Here is a 19913-nt window from a genome sequence, read left to right on the forward strand (position 1 = left end):
CAGATATTTATCCTCTTTCCCTTTTCTGAGTGCACCAAACAGCTGCAAATCAGAGGTCTTTTATGACCCATTTCTGGGGTCAGAAATGCAAAGTTCAGACCTGTCATAATTCAGAGAGAGAGAGAGAGAGCACACCCATGTACAGCCAGCATGTACGTATGTCCAGAGAGGATCTGCAGTAATGCACAGACTCCCAGAACCAGACTGTAACCTGCAGTATCTGCTGGATACAACTTCCAATTCTGTTCATCCTACTGCTTCCAACTTCCAATTCTGTTCATCCTACTCCTTCTGATGTTTGTTCAGGGAAACAGAAGCTGTTTTATGGAAGAGAGAATACAGCTGAAAACCTCCAGGATGCCCTGAATGCTCTTTCCTCAGCCGGCAGGAGGTGGGCAGAGGATCAGAGTTGTGGAAACTCTTAAGGTATGGCTTAGAGATGACACTTGTGTGGCATAAGCAGGGGCTGAGCCTAAACTCCCGAAGTGGCCTTGGGTTCACCTCCTTGCCCCAGCTGTTCCAGGAAGCACCGTTCCCTGGAGTCCTCTGCCCTGCCCAGCACGAGGCCCTTTCTGGCCTTACCAAAGGCCAATGCCAACCAAATTCAGTCTGGCCAAATTAAAATTTCTTTGTTTTCTCATTGTACAAACACACTTTGAGCTTTCCACCCCATTTTCCCTGTACTCTCCTCTCCAGCTCTTTAAGCTTTGCAGCTACAAGAACAAAACTTCCCAACCACTTCCTTGCATGTCTTTCCACTGGCCTTAAATGCTAATGTATTGTATAACTCTGCCGTGTGCCCAGGGACCCTTTACATTATTTAAAGGCTGTCAGTCAGGTGTGAACCTTTCCATTGATTTACCATTCACTTCTCATCCTCTCCTGGATGCATTAGGCAGCTGCAGCCCGCCACTGGTATTGAGGAATAACAATTCCATTTGTTTGAACCTGACTTAGAGCCGCTCACTTTTGCAGCCCATATAATTCTCCTTACTGTGGTTTGTGTGACATTAATGACAAAATAAATAATTCAGCATAGTTTTCACCCAAATGCAGCCTTGTCAGAGACTAATACACAATTGTTGTTAGCTTATTTAACAAAACAAGCCCCTGAATGGTGCTTTTAAAAGCTGAAACTCTCATTTTAATGGAATTTGGTGGCAAAACTCCCCCGAGACCCAACGGTAACTAACAGGCACAATCTTCCCACTCCTGTTCCTGCCAACCCACCTTCTCATGTAGCCCTGGTATTTATGCTCTACACCCACCCAGCAGGTTCGTGCCTTCTCACCCTGCACATCTTAGGCTGGCTTTTTATGGAGCTGCACTTAACTTGAAGGGGCCATAAACTGAAGCTGAACAGCAGCAGGGATGTCTGCACAGGGTAATCAGGAGAAAAGAGAACACTTAGTTCACTAATGAGACCTGACAGTGAGGCTCCAGGAATGAAACCACTCCTGTTCTTGCTCCCAGCATGGTGGATTTAGTGACACACCAAGCCACTCCAAGCATTTCACAAGGGCTGCTTGGCTACAGAAGGTCTGTAACAGGATCAATATTTAAAAAAAAAAAAAAAAAAAAAAAAAAATTACTAATTTTTTGGACATTCATAACAAAGTTTCCAGTACCTTCACTGAGGCCAGGATATGCCTCTTAATACCCACTCCCCCAGTCCCTCTACAGCATGCTTTTTCTCCATTTGTCAGACATTCATTCCTACTTGTCCTGTGTTCATTAAAGCTGTCCCTGAGCTTCTGTGCTAAAACTGGTGTCAATAGCTGTAGAATTTATTCAAAAAGGAACACTCCTACCAAAAAAACCTTGCATCTTTCCCTTAAAGCAGTGCTGCTTTCCCTTAGAAGTAGATTGGCTCTAAAATGATCTCAGGGTTGCCCTGGGATTAAGACCCTTATTTCCTTACGACTTTATGTTCACCTCCTTTTCTTCTTTTCCTTTAGTTTGTCTGTAAGCAACACATGCAGAGACAGCATATACATCATGCCAAATTATTCTCCCCCAGAGCAAGGTCAATTTGATATTCAGATTGGCTTTTCATTCATCTTGGGGATGCAAAGTGATTTTGTTTTCTTTCTGCTTCAATTTACCTAAATGGTCAGTATCTGATTTTTGATTTTGCAGACTAGACTGCTATCCAGTTTTTTTCCTTATGTCCATGGAGTTTGTTTTTCCTGTTATGCAACTGCAGCTGCTGTTTGCAAAGACCACAGTGTGCATTATGCATTGATGAAATAAAGCCTAATGAATTCTCACGGAGAGAGAAATCATTAAAGTTTGTGATTTCAAAATCATGTATTGCCCATTTCCTTCAGAATAGCATAATAATGAACAGATGATACATTTCAAAGTATGTTCTAAGGAAAATGGCTAATGGTTTCCTTGGAGCTGGACATTATGCTCTAGGAAAGGGATGTATCTGGCCCCAAAAGCAACTGTGATTGAGAGGGAGTGAGAGACAAGCAATGCATCCTTTTGGGTTTTCTTCCCCAGCTGCAACACACTGACCACAAAGTTTCTGACAACTCAGGTCCCATGGCAGCCCACACTTCCTGTGGGAATCCCCTCAAGCCCCACTCCACCATGCTTTAGTGCCTTCCTTGTTCTCCCAGCATGAATTCTAACCTTAAAGAAAACCATAACTCACCCATAACCATACAGTAAGTGCTGTATCATCTTGCAAAGAGGCATGTCCAAAAAACTCTGGCTCCTTCATAGAAATAGCCTGGTTTAAAATCCCAATTGGCTAAACAATGGGGTTAGTTCAGAGGCTATTGATCTATTAAGCCAAAAGCTAGAGTTTAACATGAAGACTCTCAGTTCTGAATGACATTAAGGTTACCTGCTCAGTATTGATTTTATTCACATCAGCGACATCAGCTCTACCGGGAATGGGCAGACAGAGGGGCCCAGAAAATTGCCTTAAAATGAAGAAAACTGAAAAAGAAAAATGGGGACATCAGCACTGGTCTCATAATGTGTCTGATATGGAAACAAAAATCAAAGTGGCCTTTTTGTATAAATGATCCAAGAAAAACACTGCATCCAGCAGAGAACACCTGATGGCACAGTGGAGCTCTTGCAAAGGGTTCTATTCCTGCCCATACACACAGTTTGCAGCGTGATTTGCTCAGTACCAGCTTTAGTTTAACTGTGCATTTAGTCTGAATTGCACGCAGTACTTATGGAAGCACACGTGGGATTGACACAAATACCAATGAATTACTCAGATCTGGAGTTATGACAATGACACCAGGAAACGAACTCTCAGGAGCTTTAAGAGAAAGAAATAGAAATCTAAAAAAATAATTAAAAAAAATCACTGTTGCCTTTTACTTGCGTTCCTGATATTTTCAGCTTCTAAAAACATTACCTCAGTTAACTCTGCACTAAACTTTTTTATGATAGGAATAAAGTTCTTTTTTTAACAAATACGAAAGCATTCTCCCCGGCATAGCAGCCCCGCTATCATATTAAAGGCACCTCCCAGGGTAGAGCTATTCCAGGTTAGAGAGAATTTTCATTGGAACCAGAGGTTGGATTGCACTTTTCCTTTCCCTACACTACGGCAGACATGAGCAGCTGGCTGGGATCCTTCAGGAGCAGTGCTGTGCTGGTAAGTGGATTGACTGCACTCAGCAATGCAGCAATTCCCAGTGACCCCATAAATTGCAGCCCAGCAAACATTTACCAGTGCCTGATCTCGTTTAGCGCTCACTGTGGGCACTGGTGACTTCTCCTCACACCTTGGTCTCCCCAGGAAAGGGCCATGACAAAGGGAGGGAGAGCTGGAGCTCGCTGCAGGAGCTGGCTCCTCACAGCAATGACTGTTTTGCTCCTCTAAAACAACTGCTGGGGGATTTTGAAGGCTGAACCCTGCTGTGCCTTAAGCCTGACAATGAGCAGTGTTTTGTAGCTTTGCTCCCAGCTCTTCCACCCAGCTGGGACATCAGCACCCCACATTTCCTCTTCATGCCTCACTGTCCCTTGCCCATCAGCTTTGGGGCTGGGGAGGATGGTGATGACTCCTTCCAAGCCTTTGTGCCAGCTTGATCACAAAGATCAGGGTGACTCAGTGACAGCGTGGAAAGGTTTGGCTCCTTTGAGAAGATGCTCTTTAAACCCAGCATCCCTGGCACCAGCTGAGCAATGAAATGCTCACAATGAAGTGCTCGTGTCCCACAGCGCTGCCGAGGCAAGCGGGGCACAGCCCCCCCGCTCTCCAGCAGAGCCAGGAGTCAGTCCTGCTGCCAAACCCACGCACAGCCTCCTCCCACACCTCAGAGACACTCGGGGTGGCTTTGTCAGCACAGCACAACAGTAGCACGAATACCCACAGATACTGTCAAGGACAGCAACCAGCACAGCCAGCCCTGCTCTAAATGCTGCCAGAATATTTATAACCTGAGTGTTCTGCCTAGGGAGCTGCAGCCTAATTTAGGCTCCTTTTTCCTGCTTACTTTCCTCTCCTAAAATACATGATAGTTTTCTATCATTAATCTTCAGACTCTCATACTTCCAGTGTCTTGAGCTTGTATTTCTCCTTATAGGCACAATCTGTCCTCCTACTGCATGGAGCAGCTGACCTGGTCACCTTTCCTGACAACACTCACAGCTCCACAGGATCAGGCCCATGACAAAAAATAAATCATTCCCAGGTGTCTGTGCACACACTTGAACAAGGTTTGTAGAAGTGATTTCACACAAGAGGCTGCCCAGCCCCAGCTGTATGCTCCCATCTTGGTTTCAGAGGGATTTCCAGAATTATTCCTACTCTTTCAGTCATTTTCACCGGACCAGAAGTCGGTCCTGCTCCGCACAAGTGATTGTGCTGCTCTTTTCATCCTCCCCAAGCTCAGTCAGTGCAGTTCTGTGCCCTGCAACAGATATTAAACGCAAGGGAATTTCAGGAAATTAACTGGCAGCCGTGAGGCTATGGGAAAGGATTTTTCAGCAAAATCAGCACCGTATTTGAAGCAACAGTAAAGTCCTGATGGAGGCAGGCACAGGCACGCAGAAATTCACAGCTCCTATGGGGTTGTTCCACTCAATGCAGCCTCTGCCCCATGTACCACAAGGTGAGGGAGGGAGGGAGGGAGGGATGCACAGCCTGACCACCTGCTCCTGCCTGTGGCACTCTGCTCAGCCTGGGTGAAGGATGTCCTGGAAATGGCCCCCATCCCTCTGCCACAGCCTCTGACCTTCTGCCTGTGTGGCCTCTGTGCCTTTTGAGGCTCATGCTCCCCTCAGAGTTTCTCTTCATGCTCTGTCTTTGCCACAGCCTCTAGAAACGTTGCGTCTGCCTGACCCTAAAAGCTGAGACTGCTGGGCTTCTCTTAGCTTGCCCTTTGAGAGGAGCACAGCTGATTTCCTTGACGCAGAAGGGAATGTTTTCCTTACCTTCAGTTAGCAATGCACATCATACACAGGAACAGCAGACTTAGGACTTCACCAGTAATTGATATTCCCTATTATGTAGGAAACATATCTGTTTCAAAGATGCCCTTTTAAATAGATTTAGTGCATTAAGCAGAGGTAAGTGGAATGCTGCAGCATGGCATTTTGTTAATTAAAAAAAAGAAAAGGCAGAGTTTACTGGCTGAAACCACTGACCCTCACTGACACTGGAATGGGAAAAATTATCAAAATGTTTTCATTTTGTATTTCAAATTATAACTCAAGCCTAAGTGAAGGTATTAAAAAACCAGGTATTGAAAATCTCTCAACACTACCAAGAAAAATCAAGGACTTTTAGTTTTGCTAGCTAACACATAATTCAATTAGTCACCCAGCACTAACGTGAGGGCAGAGAGCCGGAGCGTTCCCTGCCATCGGCACGGGGGAGATTTAGGTGGGTAATTCCATTAGCACTCTGGAAGTCCCTTCACATAAATCTTTGTGGCATTAATGAGGAAATGAGGCATCAATAATACAAGAAATTTGGTTCCTTAGCTCCACTTGAGGATCTCAAGCAAGGACATACTCAGGTTTCCCACCTCTGCCAGGTGCGGCTTGTTCATCCCTAAATCTTCACACAGGCTCAGTGCCTGGGCTGCACTGCAGTGGTTTATGGGTCTCACAGTGGCCCTGGAAGAAGGGAAAAGTAAATAAACCCTGGCAAGTAACAAGAAACCCAAGTGCCATTTCCTCAGCATTCACGAATTTGGATGCTCTTAGAAGCTGTGCATGAAATTGCATAGTGAAAAGGAAGAGAAGGAGTTAAGCATTCAGGAGTGAGCAGATCTGCTCCATGCAGCAAAGGCACAAAGCTCTTGACTCCGTAACATCCTCACCACGTAATTGTGTGAAGGCTCTCGGTGTCGCAGCCATTGTTTCATCTCCTTATCGGCACCACACACTGCCGCCGGCTCTGCGGCGCTTCCCCGAGAGGGCTCCCCCCGGGATGCTCGGGATGTTCACGCACGCAGCCCCGGCAGGATGAAAGCGCTCCCAGCCTCTGCCCATCTTCCTGCATGCTCTCTATGCAGGCTTGCACAAGGAGGAGCAAAGGAACAGGTTTTGCTTTTAAGTAAGAAAAGTAGCACGGCTGCTGGGGAAAAAAAAAAAAAAGAAGGAAAAAGGAAAAAAGGATAAAAGCTGGCTGCTGTTCCAGTGGTGGGTCTTCCCAGGAAAGCTCCATCTCTTGGCCTGCTAGACCTAGAGAGAGATAGGACCTGCCAGATAAAATACTTCATGTTTCCCAACATCTGCTGCCACATAATCACGCCAAGCTTATTTACAATTGAAATCATAAATTATTCCAAATATTTGTCTTATTTAAAAAGACAACCTCTCTCCAGTGCCTCAAAGGGTGACTAAAATAGCAGCTACCCGAATGACAGACAGCTACTTTCCTGAAATTTCTGTGTGCAAGGCCACAAAGACCACCTCCCATGGGAAGACAGGACTGCAGCTGAAGGAAAGGACAACAGGACAGCCAGGGCTAACAGAAGGGGACCACAGAACCCTGCGCAAATTCTCTTCTTCAGTACCTGGAAGGATTTTTTTTTCCTAACTGTGAAGGGAACGGAATTTTGTGGTGGCTAGATGAGTTTTTGGTTCTACAGTGCACTCTCTCTCTTTTTTTCCTAAAGTACTGGGGGAAAAAACAGACCAAAAAAGCAAGTTTGGTTCTTGATGTCTCTTCCTTCTGACCTACCAATGCTCCTCACTTACAACTTTCACAGTTTCAAAGGAACTTCTGATTGTGCTTCAAGCCTTCAGGAGCACCTTAAGGGAAGGTACACCTGGGCACATGGATCACAGATCCAGCACTGTTCTGCTGGGCTGCTCATTTTAAGCTTTGATCCCCTTCTCAGTACGAGATGCAGAAGCAACTAACAAAGGAGAATCTCTCTCCCCTCCCAACCAAATCCTCAGCTCTTTCCTGCTGGTTGGATATGAGTCCACGTCCCAACCTGGCAGGCACAACTTCCCCCATGTTGTGCTACCATCACTGCACTAAGCCAAGCAACTGGAAGAAAAGTTGGCACGATGCACTCCCTCTCCCCTCAGCTGAGTTTGGAAGGTGGAGACATATTATGAGTGTTTGTTTTTGCCTTTCCAATGCTACTTTTACTTGGGAAGAAAAGCAGTAAGCTCAACCTTTGCAAGAGTCCCAGAAGGTGCATCTGAAGCTTTCGTGGTCCATGCTTCTTCCATCTCCTAGCCAGGCCTTTACACACATGGATTAACACAGGTCCAGCAGCAGTTACCGGGCCTTGCCTTCACACAGGAGACGTGCAAGTGCTGCGGCTGCAGCTGTCCTGGCCTCATCTTGGCTAAAGGCTTGGCTAGATCTGATTTGAGCGGTGCTGTGCCTCTCACCAAACATCTGGAGCTCTGCTACAGCAGGAGTTGGAGCAGCTCACACCACCCCAGAGCCTCCTCTCCCAATATATTTATCCCCCCCGCGGCTTTACAAACCATTTTTGCAACTATGTTGGCAGCTCAAGAATTTAATTGCATGTCTCATGATATTGGGTGGTGGTTTTAATGAAACCTGCAGCTCTTGGGGAATGAAGGAATCCCACGGTCTGTATAAAACCAATTAAGTCTTCTAATTGCACACGCAACCTGAGAACACCCAGCAAGAAAATCCTCAAGGATGGAAATCTGAAGGTAAATAAAAGGACCCTCTTCCTTCCCTGTGCAATTTTTGTGTAAGAAAATGCTCTCAGGGTTTTCAAACTAATGACATGGGAGGCCTGAGTCACACGTACAAAGCTTCAGCTTAGAAATACTAATATTAATATAGAACAGGCTGGAAGGGAGAGAAGATAACAGTGGCTTTAAGCATTAATAATGGCTTATTTTTATACTACTAATAAGATTAAAGCACTTGGAACAGGTAAAACACATACCTTGACAGCAGCCATTGGAAACAGGGTGACACGAGGCAGTTTACCAGCCAGGCAGAATTACCAGTTGCATCCCTTTGACATTGATATATCACCAGGGTGTGAATTCAGTAGGATTCAGGGATTACAGGGCAGCTCTGGAGTATCTGGAATAGAAGAAAAACACACCTGAAGTTTAAATGAAAACTAGAGCACTGTGACTTATGTCAAGTTTAGCTCTGGAAATTAATATCCTGCCCTTTCCTAAATCTTGGAGCCTAGGAGTCAGTAAGGAATAAAACCTGCAGTATTTATGATTTAATGGGAAAGGGTTTGTCTGTTTTCACAAATCCAGCTGGCTTGCAGAGGAAGGGAGTAAGGATGGCCAGAGTCTCATATTCTAACTGTAAATGATGATTCCTTCCCTCATTGTTTTCTGGTTATTAAATTCAAGTTGAAAAGGCAGTTTTCCTTATGTGTACACACCCACACAGTTAATTGGAAGTAAAAATATGTCTGTTTATGGCCAGGAGTGCTACCCCTGTTTGGGAGAAACAGGTTATTGTGCAAAATTCATGTAATTGGTTTCCACAGCCCAAAGCAAATCAGGAATAATTTCTCATAGCAGAGGAGCAGATTTATAGTGAAGTGTCCCTTGAAATTTCTCATTCAAAGGCTGATGGCTCTAATGACTGCCTTCAAATTGCTATCAGTAAAAGTCTGCAAAAATGAAATTCAGCGTGCAATTTGGCAAACAGCTGCATGCTCCCAGCCTTCAGACCCTAATCTAATCTGAGCCCTAATTTCTCTTTGTGTAGATTTGTAATGTACACAGGCTTGATCTTAATAAGGCCATTAGCACAAGGAGATTTGCACAGGCCCACAAGTGCCTGCAGAAGGAGATCCTGGGTGCAGTCGGCTGGCACCGGGCCAGCCCCATCCCTCACCAGTGTCATTCAGGCATAAAGGGATACTTGGATATTCCCTCTTCCCTGCAGGTCTCTGGCTGAGTCCAGCACAGCCCCGTGCACAGACCCAAACCTCAGTCCCAGCTCAGCCCGGCCCATGCCTGGATGGGTGCACTGAGCCGGAATGGGGAGCTTCTCCCAGAGCCTGGGAGAGCCCCCTTCTCACCAAGCAATCAGCATTTCTTCTGATGCATTCCCTGCTGACCCAGGGCCACCAGGACGGCGGAGCAGGAGTAAGTGAATTCCCTGCTCTTCCATTCCCCCTTCCTCACGGACGAGCTGCCCGCATTCCGCGCAAGGAGCCGCCTCTGATTAAATTGAATCAAATGTCTGTGTTTACGAGATGTTTTGACCGACAAATCATTTTCCCTGTCAGACTGAGATACGACAATGATGATAACTCAAATGTCTCCAGTCAAATGGCTTTGGAAAGCTTTGCTGCCATTACAGTCCGTGAATGTCAACGGGTTTAGCTAAGTGCAGGCGAAGACTGATGGCAGCACTTTCTGCATCTCCTTTTCCCACCAGAGAGCTCTCTGTAATGCTGGCTGGCAGGCCTGCCCCAAGAAAGGAGGAAGGAAGACACTGGACATTATTCTTACGATTTGCACTGTATTGAATTTATCTTTGCTTTGCCTATTAAAAACAGGTTGCAGAAGATACCCCTATGAGTTAAGCACTGAATTAATTTCCTTCTGAAAAGAGAGATCTCTCTGGAATGCTGAGGTGTCTAGACAACTGAAATATACTTCCTGAGTAAGTAATGACACTACTATTAAAAGAAAATTCCAACCAACATCATTAAAAAACATAAAACCCTGTAACAGAATTACAAGTCATCGAAGTAAATAAGTGAATGCAAATCCTGACTTTGAGTCTTGTTTATCAGCCAGCTGTTTCTGGGACAGGAGCCCCAAAATTCCTCTGTTACCCTTGTGGGAAAGCCCAGGAGCTTGCCACTGCTGCCACATTTAGCCTGCACCACCCAGAGACAGCTTTGAGCTACATTTTGAAGCCTTGCTTTGCAAACATAAAAGATAGAACTGGCTGGTTTTGCTTTTTGAACCCTTTCATCCATCTTTAAAATCGAGAGAGTGAGGCAGTTCTGCTTAGCATAAAGCAACAAACAGGTGAGGACAGCTCAGACACTCTGTTGAACTACCATCCATCACTCCGTATCTTTGCCTTCCTGTTTCTGTAAGTGTGGCTATCCTGCCCCCTTCCTTTGCACCCTCTCTGCTTATTTTCTTTCCAGGGAGATATCATGAGGAAACAAGGAAAGCAGAAAGGGAGAAGGAAAAAAAGCACAGCACAAACACTCCTCTGCATGGAAGGAGGAGGAAGGAGGAGAAAGAGGAAGAAAACCTGGGAAATAGCACGAGGCTGAATAATGCACTGGGAAAAAAAATACAGCAGCTGGATTTGCTGGGCGAGAAAGGACTATAAGAGCAAGCTGAAAACTAGCCCCAAAAGAGCAGGCCCTGGTGGAATTTAATGGAAATGTGAACAAACTAAATATTGGTAAGAAAACAATGTAAGTAAAGCAACAGGGTAAACAGGCAGAGCTACAGTGAAAGAACACAGATAATTCTCCATATTAAAAAAGACAACATTTTTGCTGAAGGAAAGTAGCAGAGACTATTGACAAAAGCAATTTCAACTGGAAGTCACTGCAACCACTGGAACCTTTTGCAGTGTCTTAGACAGACTCTGTACCAGACCCTCAGCCCCTCTTGAGCAAGTAATTGTGGGATGAACCAGGTGTGCAAACAGCCATGGGCTGGTCTTATGTTGTCTTGAACAAATCAAAAATAATCCACAAAGTAGAATTTAAGATGCCTCATTCATGCCTAGTAATCACCTTGTTTATTCATATGAAGAAAAGTGGCCCAAACCTATGTTGTATCCAGGAATCTGCGAGCTGGACTCAATGCCTACCCAAGCAACAGGACTTGTTGCAAAGATGGAAAACCTTAGAGAAGTCCAGGTATCTGGATCTCTCCAGCACTGCGGGGACAGGGAAGGCACTTTGCTTTCGTTCCTTGTCCAGCACACATCTGTACAGAACAGGCACCCGAGAGAGGAGATCCTTGGCAGGAGCTGACAGGAGGGTCAGGGACAGCTGATCAAATTCTAGACTTTGGGCTGCTGAAGGACCCGTACTGAGCTGTGTTGGTGAAGGCTGGAAACATGTTACTCTTTGGTAGGCACCAGTTAGCAAAACATCCCTGCTTTGGTCGAAGTGTGTGCAAGCAAACCCTTCAGATGAGTCCCCTTCCTCAGGTATGTGCTATCTATAGCCAGCAGGGGTTTTCTCTCACCCCATCACAGCACCCGCCCTTATCTGCTGCAAGAAAGGCCTGACACAAGGAGACTTGCTGAACAGGAAGTTTGTGCCGAGGGAGAAGCTCAGTTATTCCTATTGCAGACTAAAGAGGGTGAAAGGATTTTCTACATCTGAGGAATTCACCTCTGTATCCTGCTGTTTTCCCTCTTCTAATAATAATCTGTTATCCCAGAGGCACTACCTCCACTGCTGTAGTCTTACTTTTTAAAAGGAATTTTTAAAAATCTTCTCTGCTGTAGTATTTCACAAACAACAAATGCACTAATGATGATACAGTAAGAACCCCACCAAGTGCTTCCAGAGCCAGGGAGATTGATAGACTTTTCTATGGTCTGTGGGACCTTAGCCCTCATTAGGGTCAAGCTGTACCCACAGCTCCTTGATTCTGAACTGATGGATTATGCAGCCATTAATCAGCTGCAGGTCTGGCCTTTGCTTTTGACATTCAGAAGGTAAACTTACTCCATGCTGGTCCTCTTATTGAGTTTCTCAGATACATTCATACTTACGAAAAAAAAAGTAAAAAAGAAAAAATTTCATTCCCTACTAAGCGCTGATGATTCCTCATGCTTCATGAAAGATTGAACACACCTTTTAATAAATTTGTTTGTAATGCACCAATTTCATTTTGCCTCCTCCCAAGGAAGCAAATTTCAATTTGACGGGCTGGAAGACATGAGAGATTATTTATGGCTGTACGTCTGGGTCTGTAGTCAGCTGCAGAGCCATAAATTTGGAAGACAGCACAGTAACTGATCTTCAGTTAATTTCCTGGAAAGTCTGAAAACTTTGTTCTGGGTGATCGCTGACAAAGATATAATAACAATAAAATGACCCAAGATGGCCAAACCCAATTTAATAGTTTCCATAAAGATCATTTTTATCAGAGCTCTGTAGGACTTCATTCACCGATGCAATACCTCTCCCTACATATAACCAGTGAAAATCCGCTTTCATACCCTGATCAGATTTGTTTGGCCTGGACTCCTGTAGCTGTGTTTAGCTCTAAGATGCATGTCTTTAATAAGAAATACCTTCGTATCCAAGGGCTGAATTTCACCCAGAGAGGTAGTTCAGTGAGGTTTAATTTTGAGAGATGATCAAAGGCCATGGCCTTATCGCTCAGTTGTGCTCCAGCTCCCCACAGATGGTGGGTATACACTTGAAATAAAGTTCTGACTTTCCATTACCGTCATAAAGCGAGCTGTAGAACCACCCTTTCTTCATTTGTCTTAATTAAAAATATATCTTCTGGATATGGAGAAAAAAATAAAAAGAAAACTCCTATCCATAGGTGATTAATGAACCTGCAGATGTAGTCAATAGCCTTCCAGGGGTCTTTCTACCCAAAGCCCTGCTTCATTTGCTGCCCTTCATATTAACAAATGTTGTGATTTCTACATTAAGCCTGAAGTATCTGGCACAGATACAGAAAGAGAATTCAGGTATTTTCTAAAGGATCAGCTTTCTGCGGGACACATGGAAAAACATTTTATGGATATTTCCCGTAATGAATTAAAGAGTTTTGCATGGAAAACTCAAAAAATAGTATTTCCATTTCTCATTTCTTAGCAAATATTTCTTGTTCTGTTTGACTTCAAAAAAATCAAAATGCAAGTGAGACAATATTAATTCCAGCTGTTTCCTCTTCCTGTTCATGGATAATTTTCATAATAATAAGTGAAACATTGTCATTTGGTTCTTGCCCTACCCCAATTAGTCTTTTCCTTATTAGACCCAGCTCTAGCCTCATGAGATCCTTATTGTTTTCTAAAAATACATCTCGCCCAATTCACAGTGGGGAAAACTTCAAATTTCTGAAGCTAAAACCAGAAGACAAAGGACAACACCAAAACCAGGAGCGAGATGGAAAATGCTTGCTGTTCTGCTGTTTCTGTTTGTTTGGGTTTGATGTGGGGTTTTTTGTTCATTTTTAAATGCCACCCCTGTCATTCCTGGGGAGAACTAGGGGACAGTGCTTGTTTTATGGCTGGGGACTGTTGTACAGCACTGACTACTTTCATTCAGTCTTACATCACTCAAGTGCTCAGCAGCTCAAACACAGCTCAAGCAGCCCTAGAGCTGTGGGTGTGCATTACAGGTCTGTGTCTCTCTACCTGCACATATCTCCAAGTGTCTCGTACCTGTGTGCGAGGCAGAAGGAGATTTTCAAGACCTTAGCAGGCAGCGTGAGGGACCTCCAGAGGACTTCCACTCTGGTTGGAGCAGCTCCATAACCAATAGATTTTTTAAATTTTGTTTTTAGCACTCAGCAGCGCTTTCTGGGATGTCTCTGGCCAGACTGTCAAAGCTGTTTAGCACCCAAAAGAGTCAGCTGGCCCAGAAGCTCCACCGCTAATTTTCGTGGCTAAATGAGAGCCGACCTCAATCATGCGAGCGAGCTCTTTGGGAAAGCCTGGCCACAAAGCTTTCATCTCAACTGCCTGCTCCTCAAGCAAGCGGTAAATGCCTTCTGACACTGTCCTCCTACTTCTGTGCCCTAACATATGCACTCTGCTTATTTATAGAATGTGTGAGCTTCACATACATCAGGCCCAGTCCCTCGGGACCAGTCGCGCTTGGTTTTGCGCAGTGCGGCCAATGATTCTCCCGGGTTCTGAGAGAGCTCTGCCCTCCTGCTGCACAGGAGAGGGGAACAGCTCCCAGTTAACCCGGATTCAGGAATATTTCTGGAAACTAACAATTAACAGGAGTAGAAGGGAAGAAGCTGATGAGCTGGTGAGCTCCAGGTGCACCATGCAGGAAGGGGAGCAGAGAAAAGATCCCACTGTGTCTGCAGCAGAAACCATTCTCCAGCCACCTGCAAGGATTGCCTAATTTGGAAAGGTCTGCAATGCATTCCTGCCTTGCTCGAGGGCTGGGAGATACCAGGGCAGAATAGCAGAGCCTATTTCCAAATTACGGGATATTTAGTGTTTTAAACACAGCCTAAAGTCTTATGTCAAATAAAATTCTACCTGTGCTCAAATAGTAAAAAGGCAACAACCACCAAACGAAAACCACAGCCACATCACAAAACAATTTTGCCCAGTTGGTTTAGTGGAACTAACCAATAATTGAGCAGAAATTTGAGTTTACTATTTACCCATAAAGCTGTATTTACTACATTTATTATAAACCTAAGTTTACTGTTAGAGATTAGTGAAAAGAGTTTCTTCTTTTAGAGCTACTTGTAATTTCTTTTTGTATTCTATGTGCAGTAACATAAATCGTTATAGACAAAACCCATGTGACAATGCACCAGCCTCCATGGAAGGATTGTCACACTACTTTTTGCAGATACAAATAATTGAGCTGAGGTGTTCCAACTACAGAGAAGAAAAGCCATCATCATGCAATTATCCCTCTTCATCAGATGTAGGCAGGCAAGAAAATTCCCTCTGTCTAAGGCCACAGTGCATTCCAGTGGGCACCAAGCTCTCAGGCAGCTCAATCATCACATAAATAAGCCCTAATTGGCATTCCCAAATGTTTTGAAATTGTATTGCCTGCTGCTGGCACTCCAAAAGGTACACCTCTAGAGATATCAGGGAAAAAAATCATCAAAGATCATTTGCAATTAGATGCAACAAACCCATGCCCAACTGGTGTGTGTCAGGGGTAAAAATAGCATCAGCCCGAATGGCAAATGCCTTTTGGTTTGTCAGCAATTGAATGTATAGCACCAAGCGAGCAGTTATTACAGGCTCTGATCAGCAAAGCAATCATTTGCCTTGTTATTGTGCTGCCTGCCCATGTGAACAGCATCAAACAACCATTAAAAGACACCCCGCTTGCCCCCGAAGGGAACACGGGTGGTGAGTATCTGAAAACCTCCCTGTTAACAAGCTAACCTTTTGAGTCTGGTGAGAAGGCAAGGAAGCATTTACCAGCCACTCTATCAATAATTATGGAAAGGAAAATCGTAGTTCATTGTCTATCGCAGTGTGGGGAGACAAACAAGGCAGGCCTGGGGTGAGCAGCCCTTCCACGGCAGCTCCTAGCCACAAGCAACAGCTGCCAAGAAGGCAATTATCCATGGAGCTGCTCCCCTGGGGCTGTTCAATACAGGGATGATGTATGTTTGGAAACTACGCCAAAGCCCTTCTGCTGGAAATAGGAATTCCTATGGCACCCAGCCCCTCAGGGGCCCTGAAATACCCTGGTAAACAGCAACCTGAAAGGCCCCACACAAGGGTGGGCAGTGGTATCATGTGCCAGGGCTGAAGTCTCAAACACCATTGGTTTTGTTCCCTGGAGCTGTGATGTGTCCCCAAGGGCCTTTGAACACGTAGGGATGGGGACCTAGGTTTAAGCAGAAGATAGTAACTCAGTTCCCTGGTTTTCATGTTTCTCTCTCCTGTGTCACCCAAGAGGACTTAAAAAACTAGTAATGCTTCAGCATGCAGCCACCCACCTTTCTTACAAGCCTAAATCCTGTTCCCGTTTATAGCCTGACTCCATTTTGTCTCCAGCCTCTTTGCAAGGAAGGAGGGAGGGCACACCTGAGCCTGCACCAGACTCCCTGGGGGTTGCTACCCTACTTCAGCTCAGCCTTTGCATCAAGCTACCAGTTATCTTTTCAATTAATTGTGGGTATCATAGTGGTTGACAGGACAACCTTACTACCAAGGGATAATTTAATATGACTAGACCATAATCAAAGTGTTAATAGCCTCAAAATTTAATCTGTGAAGAAACAGGATTTATAAAAGGGAAAGGATAACCAGGGCTCAGATGAATAATGTTAGTTGTAACATTACAGCCAGTTATAATAGAATAATTAGTTGTGATATCCAGAAATAAAAATTACACTGCTTTGAGTTCCAGGACGTGTGCCAAAAAGGGGCCGTTAGTCACAGCGATGAGGAACAGTTACACAGTCCATTATCTCATGAACCACAAGGCCCAGAAATGAATCCTGCATGTCACAGGAAAGCTGAGACTCTGCATTTTCAGCAATACACAGCTTTTCATTTTAGCCCTTCAACCAGATCCTTTCTGACTGTTGGAATGACATGCCTTCCCATTCAGAGAATGGTACCCTCAGAAGCCCTCCTGGTTGAGCTTCACCTTTCCTTTGGGCATGGTCCCAACTTCTCCCTCCTGTGGCAGATGAAGCTCACCCCTGGCATCCCCACCTGCTCCCTTCTTCCATCCTCACCAATCCTGTGGAGAAAGGAAAAAAAGCTCAAACTACATGAAATGTCTGTTTTTCCCTTGTAGGGCAAGGATGCTGGGTGATGGTTTGGCTGCCTCCATCAACAAGTGCTGCTTCCTTGTGGGGTTAGGCAGCCCCTGCTGCTCCCTGGCTCAGTGTTCAGGGCCAAATGCTTTAATCATAGAATGACTGAACTTGTTTGGTTGGAAGGGAGCTTCAAGCCCATCTTGTTCCAACCCCCCCGCCAGGGGCAGGGACACCTTCCACCAGACCAGGTTGCTCAGAGCACCAGCCAATCTAATCCCCGCTAATCCAGCAACACACCTTTGAACCCAAAGTGCAGGAGGCAGCAATAAAGCTGGTGCTCAGCATCATAGTGAGGAAGCAAGAAGCTGTACAAAAGCAAAAAGTGATGTGACTGAAATTATTATTATTATTTTTAATTATGACAGCATCCAGTTTTTACCATCTCATTGTTACTCATTCACTTGCACAACAGACACAGAAGCAATTGCTTGACCGGGTAGGCATATTTAAAAAAAATTTCTTTGAATGACTTCTGTATTATAAAAGTTACTTTAAAACCATTTTCTGCTTTTTAGGTAGTGATAAAGGAATTAAAATCTTTTTCAGGTTGTGCTTATTAATTTCTCCTTCATTTCCTCTGGGATACTTTCTTTTCTTCCTCTTCTTGCAGTACCAAAAAGAAACAAAAGTGGACCTGTGAAGGAGGAAAACTGGTAAAGAAAAGATAACTCTGTCTAGGGGAAACAGGCAGGAAAGAGAGAATAGAAGTTGGGATTTTTTTTAAAGGGAAATCACCTGGGATTGAAACAACTGAAACTTTTGTCTCCTTCTCACACACACACATCCCCTCACCCGTTTTTCTTCCGAGTCCTGGCTGGCTTGCACCTCCTGGCAGGCACGTAGGTGCTTGTTTTGCTGTTGCTCCGCAGGATGGAGTCACCAGAAACGATGGTCCCAGGAGGTGTTTTGTGTAGGGATAAAATGAGAAGCAAAGCTGTGCTCCGCTGGCCCTTCCCTTGCACACACAATCACGTGCTGCAGTCCTGCTCCCGCTGCATCCTCCCTGTGTCACACATCGGGAAAGACACCACTTAACACATCTGGGGAAGCGCTTCCCCACAAGGGTGCGGGAGCCCTGGCTCGGAGGCAATTAAACACTCCAGGCTGCCCATGCTCACACACCTACCTTTTGTAGCTGGCACTAAAAAATGCTGTACTGAGACAACAAATCTTACAGTGGCCTCATTTTTCTAGCACTGATGCCTCAGGCAAGGCCTGCGTGGCCCAGAAAGGAGAAAGGTTAACTTTTTCTGGAATTCCCTGAACCCGCTTATCTGCTCCTTCTCCCTAAACATCTGCCAGTTTCAGACACCTGTTATAATATATCAGTTTGTCTCACGGTGGTTCCTGGAGTCTATCAGCAACCTGAGCAATTAGTATTGTCAGCAAATCATTCATTAACTGAACTATTCAGTTTCAGCTAACTTAAGACTAATTGTGCATTTAATTCCTATCTAGCAAGATCAAATCAATCCAAAAAAAAAAAAAAAAAAAAAAAGACCGTGGGTAAATATCAAAGACCAATAGGTAATAAATGAAAACCTTAATTAAAGTCTTATCTGAATGCTAACAAAGAAAACCCCAAGTAAAGCAGAGGAGATTATTTCATATTAGGTCACTCTGGTTGTCCTCCTGCTGTCTCCCTAGTTCAACCCTGGTGTTACTCAAATACTTGGTGTAAAGGCTAGAGTACATTTTTGGCATCACGAAAGAGCCTCTCTCTCCCCACCTGGCAGAGACCCCATGCAGGCAGTTCAATGCCACTTCGAGGGTGAAGAGTGACCTCACAGAAATGGTATTTTCCTGCACGTTCTCCCCTGTGAACTGGGAGCTGCAGCTACTGACCTTACTGGCAAGGAGACAATTTTACTGCTGGTTGCTGTTGTTTGTGTAGAAGCATTGAGCTATTAAAGAGGGAGAAAGATTGTTCCCTCCTGTGTGTCATCAGCAGAGGTAAATAACATCTCTGCAGTGCAAGCCAGAGAGTAATTAGATCTGCACAGGCCTTTACCTTGATGAGCTGATTATCTGTTCCTGCCCTTGAAGGTTCAGGCCCTGTGTTGTCCCCAATCCCTGTGTGGCTTTGGCACTGTCAGGCCAACAAGAACGTGAAACAAGGAAAGAAAAAGCACTATGGCTGATTTTAAGCTGTGCTCAGGTACGCAACCTTCGATAAAATCAAGGCCGAACAGATACATCAATAAGCTCTATTGAGGTCAAGAAAGAAGAAAAAACCCAAACCAATAAATCAGTCCTATTAGATCGATATACCTGGTCTTGGTGAGATCCATAGGCACATTTGTTTGGCAGGGAAGATCAGGAGCTCAGCTTGGAGAAGGTCTGCAAACACCACCAACTTCAGAATGCTGCCAAGAAAGCTGAAACAGCAGAACTACCTCCCCAAGGTATGGCAGCCAGGGACTGCTGCCCTGCCCACAGGCACTGAGATAACAAACCTGTAACAAGGAGGAGACCATGGTGAGGAGTGTAGGCAGGAACAGGATGGGCATCAGAAATTCCTGTTTACTTTCCCACCCTCCTGCTCCCTTGCTCTACACCCTATTTATGCCATCACCTGCCAGTCACTTCCTCTGGCCATTCCTCTCACCCAAGGGCTCCTTTCCCCACCTGAATTGTGTTTTCTGCATTAGCTCCTTCCTACATTAGTCACCACGAAAGTGGCTTGGCTAGTGCTGAGTCTGCTACCCTAAATGTAAGTATCTCTAAAATGAAAAAGCATCTTTACATCCAAATACTGAGCTGGACCCCTCAGCGCACACATCCATTGATGGAATCTGCTGCCCTGTGCTCTTCAACCAGTGCGAGTAAGTATCAGCTTGGTTACAGCAACTGGGCTTCTCCAAAAAATAAACCCACCCAAGACAATTTACTGTATAGCTTCTGATTTAGTATAAAGCTCTAAGTCAGAAGCTTATTTTTGGAAAAAATAAAAATTAGTTACCTACCTACAAGTACAGTACAATGAGAGCTTTCAC

At 44.8% G+C, this 19913-nt stretch overlaps 1 long non-coding RNA gene across 1 annotated transcript; it reads right to left on the reverse strand.

Moving 5' to 3' along the window:
* Positions 1-16329: 16329 nt before the first annotated feature.
* Positions 16330-19444, reverse strand: LOC116442152. Its single transcript, XR_004239420.1, has 3 exons — positions 19189-19444; positions 17710-17920; positions 16330-16838 (listed from the first exon to the last, which is right to left on the reverse strand). It is a non-coding gene; the product is annotated as an uncharacterized LOC116442152 (long non-coding RNA).
* Between the last annotated feature and the right edge of the window lie 469 nt (positions 19445-19913).

This window comes from Corvus moneduloides, chromosome 3 (genome assembly GCF_009650955.1).
Source record: "Corvus moneduloides isolate bCorMon1 chromosome 3, bCorMon1.pri, whole genome shotgun sequence".
Taxonomy (NCBI): domain Eukaryota; kingdom Metazoa; phylum Chordata; class Aves; order Passeriformes; family Corvidae; genus Corvus; species Corvus moneduloides.